This window comes from Oryzias latipes, chromosome 21 (assembly GCF_002234675.1).
Source record: "Oryzias latipes chromosome 21, ASM223467v1".
NCBI lineage: Eukaryota > Metazoa > Chordata > Actinopteri > Beloniformes > Adrianichthyidae > Oryzias > Oryzias latipes.
In genome coordinates, this window is record NC_019879.2 from 26,874,975 (window position 1) to 26,881,047 (window position 6,073).

Below are 6,073 nucleotides of genomic sequence, written 5' to 3' on the forward strand. Positions count from 1 at the left end.
TTTGTCATGGTAGGGAGAACACGTCAATGGTCATCTTGACCCCATAGGACAGCACATTAAACAACATTTATACCCAACAACGGCAGGAGTGAGGATTGCGTTTTTGTCTCCGGTCTGAACCACCGAATGGTTTCTGAGCTGTGACGGTAACCCACCTCTTCCTCAGGGGGGCATCTACTGCCAAGAAAGTCCCCGTCTGTCCTTGTCTGTCTAAGAAAACATATTCACACCTGCTTTCTAAAGTTGCTTTTTGATATTAATATTTGGACTCACCGATTGGATTGTGGCAAACGCCAACATGTCCAAAGTTTGCATTTGAAAGGGTTCGTCGCACAAATGAGAAGATAAACCCTCCTCTGTCTTTGCACATGTGCCACGAAACCCCCAAATATGTGTTTGTGAGTTACTGTATACAACTAAAAGTAAAGTTTTCTTCTTGAACACCGCTCATTTGAAAGGAAATAAGCAGCTTGGAGGAAGACCTGAGCAGAATGAAGATGCTGGATCCATCCTGACCAGAGATAAAACCCAGAGAATGACAACCTTTTGTTTGTTTGTCTGATCAAATCCTTCCTGACTGACTAATCACCACACCGCTGCAGATCCCAGTGGTGCCGAGAGGCGAATGTCGAGCTCCTTCAGTCCCTCCAAGCTAAACCTGCATTTAGTTCCACTAGTAATTCAACACATTTTTATTCTCTCAACTCTGCAACCCCATTCATCATATTGCTGCTTCTGTGGCCCACTGACATCTCTAATTATGTAGTTGCCAGGTGCTTTGTCTGTCCTTTGCCCGGCAGTCTGGCTGAAGCTCATCGACTGGAAGCGTCCTCAGCTGCAGACTCCTATACCTGTCTGCTCTCCCTCCCAGTAAGTAGCCATTTAATGGGAATGCAGAGTTGCAGAGCAAAGGGCTGTGCATTTCAAACGTGGAGCCGTCAGCCTTTAAAGAGCATAGATCACTGAAAGGACTGGGAGGAATTGATGACAGAATGGTCTGTGGATGGATTTGAACATTCAAAAGCAGCACAGAGTTAAACGTAGACGCTTCGAGTCGTCCATATAGGAGATTGTGTGAATGCTAATGTGGTTTTATCTCACTCCAGAGTCCCCCTGCTGTCACTTCTGCTAACCTCCTTGCTGGACGGACAAACAGATAGAAATTAAGACAGAGTTAGAGGAGAGGAAGTGCAGCTAACAAAGAAGAAGCTGAAAATGACAGGAGGAGTGATGACTATCGATCGCTCTGGCTAATGACCGGGACACAAGAGGCAGCAATCACAGCAGGACGGAAGGTTTGACTTTAGATATTCCTACTGGATGCTGGCCGTGATCCATCTCCTCTCTGCCTTTGAGGAGATGAAAGCACCGTCAGGCTGACAGGATGAAAATCACACAAAAAAAAAAGGAGAGAGGCCAGGAAAGTGAGAATATCAAGGGAAATGTGTCTTTACATCTTGCAGGTCGCAGTGCCAGACATCCATCACTCAAACTATTGTTTTTATGACTCAATGAGGCATGCATTTTGCTGGATTAAAACTAAAAATATTAGTATAATGTAATGCATAAGAAGTGCAGAAAGAAAAGGTGGACTTTTTTGGGGGGGGGGCAGAAGTATGTTTATTTGAGCTTTTTCTCAATTTTTTATTACAGCCAGCACAGTTATTTTCCTCACTGTTAGAAGGACAGTATACAGCTTCTAATCACTTTATATCTATATCTGTCATCTTGACCCCACAGGATAGCACAAGGGTCAAGCAAGGCGCCTAACATGGCTACGCCTCAGTCAACTTTAACCCTTGTGCTATCCAAGGCACTTTAACATTGGGAGTTGGGTCATCTAGACCCACTAGACAGTGCTCTGAACCTTTTTTCTTCAATGATTTGTGATCTTCACTGGTGTCCATGGATTACATGAAATCTTTCCACCTTTATCCACCTTTGTCATGGTAGGGAGAACACGTCAATGTAAGGGTGGGGTCATGTTAGATAGCACAAGGGTTACACTGCATGTGTGTGTTTCTGTTGTATGTCTGATCTTGTGTTCGGGTTGTACTGGAACCCATTTTCGTATGTCAGGGTAAGCTGTGCATATGAGAATAAAACCTTATCTTATAATATTAATAATGGATTGGATAGTTGACCGGGGGGGGGCTTGCTCAACCACCTGAGCTGCCGTCGCCGCCGCCCGTCATGACTAAAAAACACTTTGTAAAAGTTTGTGAGAACAGAAGATTCGATGAGTCATTCAAAGGGAAATCTGTCCGTAAAGAAATATCTTTGAAACAAGCAGCTCTGCTTTATGATGAGAACAGAACAGTGTGAGTGCAGCGTTTCTAATTCCCCCTTCTGCTCTGCTTTCAACCAACATTAGTCACAGTCTGCTGCCACTCCCTTATTTGACTCATGTGGTGTTCTTCCACCTCAGGCTGTGCACTAAGTAGTTTTGTTATTTCCACTGGTGGAATGGAGATGTGTGTAATCGTGTGTTTTTTTGACCATAGGTGGTTTAAGCCACGGTAAACACAGATCATTAAAGGAGACTGAAGTGATGATCACAATCATTAAAAATGAAACTTTTCCAAAACTTATCTCAAAGATTTGCCGCATGAGGCACTTTTTTTTGGGTAAGACTTTAAAGAAAATGCATTTTTAACTATTTCATAACGTATTAACTGACACTTTTGTTGTGCAGTACTAAGTGTTTTCATCAATGCATTTTTTTAGCATACAGCCAGTGTTTAATGTTCAAACCTATATGCACAACATTTGCCCAGAGGCAGCTGGGATAGGCTCCAGCAACCCCATGACTCCAAATGGGATTAATAAAATGGATGAGTGGTACTACAGTTAAGCAATAATAGTTGTGTCTTTTGTTGGTTCATGGATAAGTTTTGTTCCTTCGTGTTTTGCAGGATTGTTTAAATAAGGCCACACTTCTTCGGTCATCGGTCTGCCACATGGAGACTCCTGAACGGCTCTTATTCCTTTCCAGTGTTGCTCTCTGGTTGAAGAAAAGTTAAAAAAAAAGTAACTGTAAAGTTCAAAGTATGTAAGTAGTACTGTAACCTAACTCAAAGTTTATTCAACTCTTTGCCAAACAGAATTCACATGTCTTATAAGACACATTTTCTATTTTGAACAAATTGAAGTATTTCAAACGCACCTTATAGATAGAAAAATAGAATAAAGGTCACTTAATTAGCCCTAATTTCTGGCTGAGATGCACCACAGATGATAAAATAAACTTTTCTTTTTCTTTTTATCACTGTTGACATCACCCTATTTGTTGCATTGAGATGATCTAATGTGAAATTTATTTAGAAATTTATTTTGAAAGGACGCCATGTAAACTTCTGCCTAAAGTTATAAATCATTTCCCATTTTGAAAAATTAACTTTATTCTCTTTACGTTTATGTTGTATTAATGCCCATCAAAATTTTTATTTATTTTAATAGTAGCAATAACATAAATACAAAGCAACGTCCTAAAGGGTGAAATTTACTTGAATAGCCCCTTAAAAGTTGATGGTTGTAAACCCTGAATTAGCTTTAAAAAGAACCTGTTTAAGGTCATAAAAGCAGAATTTCCGTCAAATTCAAGTCAAAACGAAATTCCTTAATTTTTGAAGGAGTTCCTGTGCAAAATTAAAATTGCATTGCTTTTACTTACAATGAAGGCAACTAGATGTATGTGGAGTTTTCAGCAAATTTTGCATCGTTTATTAAAATCTGTGTGGCACCGAGCAGCCTGAGAGGTGAATTAACTGTCAACCTTTTTGCATAATTGAATGTCTCGTGTTGATTCAAAGCTCGTCTTGGGTCAGCACACCCGCTGAGATTGATATTATTAGTCAGAGCTCACAAGCAGCGGTGCAGAAAAAGGGAAGGATGAACTGTAAAGCTGTGGTCCAATTAATGTGTCAGGACCGAGTGGAGCTCTGTCCCTTGGCGCATGCAGCCCATTTTCACCACACATCCCATCAAGCGCCATGTCCAAAAAGCTGGTTTACCTGCAGTAATTGAGTTTGTTTGGGGGATATGTAGCCAACACCAACCAGCAGAGGCAGCTTTTTCCTTTTTGCTGACAGTTCTTCGCTGTCAACCAAATAGCACGACTCTGCTGACTGGTCGCCCGCTGAGCAGCAGTCAAATATGAACTAACAGTGTTTTGAGTTTTCCTCAGTGATGTCTGCTGCAATTAAACAAAAGCTAAGATGTGAGTCCTGCTTGTAGTTCTTACAGTGCAGATTGTGGAAGAACTTCCTTCATCCTTTTCCTTTCTGGTCCAAAAAAATTGTCCTTGAAGCTTAAAGCGTTGACACTTTTCAGCGTGAGACGCAAGAAAGTCCCCGAAACACTTCTAGTAAAGCAGCATTCGGTAGGAAGGAGCAGTTTTCAGTCTTTAGTTTTATTTTTCTCTTCCTATGTTTTCAGGTTTTGCTATTCCAGCTTCTCCTCCTTCAGTAGCCTCCTAAGTTAGTCATAGATTCCCTGTTTTCTCCCACTTCACCTCCAAATCTTCCGTTTTCTGATTTTGCCTCGTGTTAGGTTTCATTTGTGACTTTTTGGATCGTATTGTCTGCTCCATTTTCCAACTCTTCAACATTTAGCAGTAATCCAAGAAGATGTAAAGGATGTTGGGCGAAGGCAGTGTGAACACTGAACATGTCGGCAGTCTGTTGCAGGGTCACAGACTCACATTCACAACTGAGACTCACCAATTAACCTATGAAACATACTTTTGGACAGTGGGAGAAAACCTACACATGCATGAGGAGAACGAGGAGAACATGCACTTCCAGCGTATTTTCGGCGTCATCTGCATCATCATATTTTCATCTGCTCCTGATTCACAACAATGTGAATACAGAAATACTCAGAAATGCAAATTGGAACTTAATTTTCTTTAGATAGGTGCTTCATCTGAAAAATGCAACAAAAATATGTTAAAAATACAAAAAACACTATTTATGGATGAACGGGTAGAGGTTCTCTAATCAACCTCCCCCAGCCAGATTATGACCAAACTCTGCCTGCTGGAAAGAAAACGGATTAATCCTTAGTAATGTGAGTTTTAAGCTTTTTATTTTTTATTTTTTACTACGTGAGAGTTTACTCCAATAATTTACCTTTAAAACTGCTTTTTGTCTCAATGCTTGATTTTAATAATTTATTTAGTAAACTCCGCTATTTAAAAAAAATATTAATTTACATTTTGTATTTTATGGTACATAATAATTCCATAATGAACCAGAGGCTGTCCGAAAGACTCAATTCAAGAGGCCTTTTTTTATTTTTTTCCTGCAAAAACCACAAATTGAGATTAAGCCATTTTTATGTTTTATCAAAAAGATCAAAAGTGTACAGATAAAAGAAAAATAATAACATTTTTTTTATTTAAAGTATAGGCGAAGATCCACTAAAATGTGAAAGAATTCCAAGGATTTATTCCAGGGGTTATCACACAATTGTGTCATTGCTCTTGTTTCGCTTCTTTTAAACCAAACAAAACATTTCCAAAGCAAAAAACTTTTTGAAAACTTTACGTTAAATTTTAAATCCTAAATATGGATGGGCATCATTTCTATGTCATTGTAAGCAACGGTGAATGACAAACAAAGCGGTGGGTGCAGAGAACATAGAGAGTTAACTCATTCTGCAGCTGGTTGCTTTACATGCGTCTCCACAGTTCTAGTTAAACTTCATTCTCACAGCATCTGCAGAGTTGAGAGTGTCAGTACTTTGCATGCAAAGCTGTTTGGAGCCAGGCTGCAGTTGAGTCACAGACACCGCTGCTCCCAACACCTCCTTCCCAGCCTTCATCCTTTGTTCTGTCAGGTCGAGGTTCGCCGAGCGAGTCCAGAGTGAACGTGGATGCGTGGAGCCCGCATGGGAAAGGGTCACAGATGGAAAGCAAGATCTGTTTTTGTCCAGCGCTGATAACATATTGATTTTTAGAAGAGAGTTTGCTGAACTCACTTAGCTATTTTGGTCGAACCAGCAATGAATCAGATCAGTGCAATAGGCGGTCAAAGTTTTTTTTTGCCTACCTGAAAAATAGTCTTTTGCA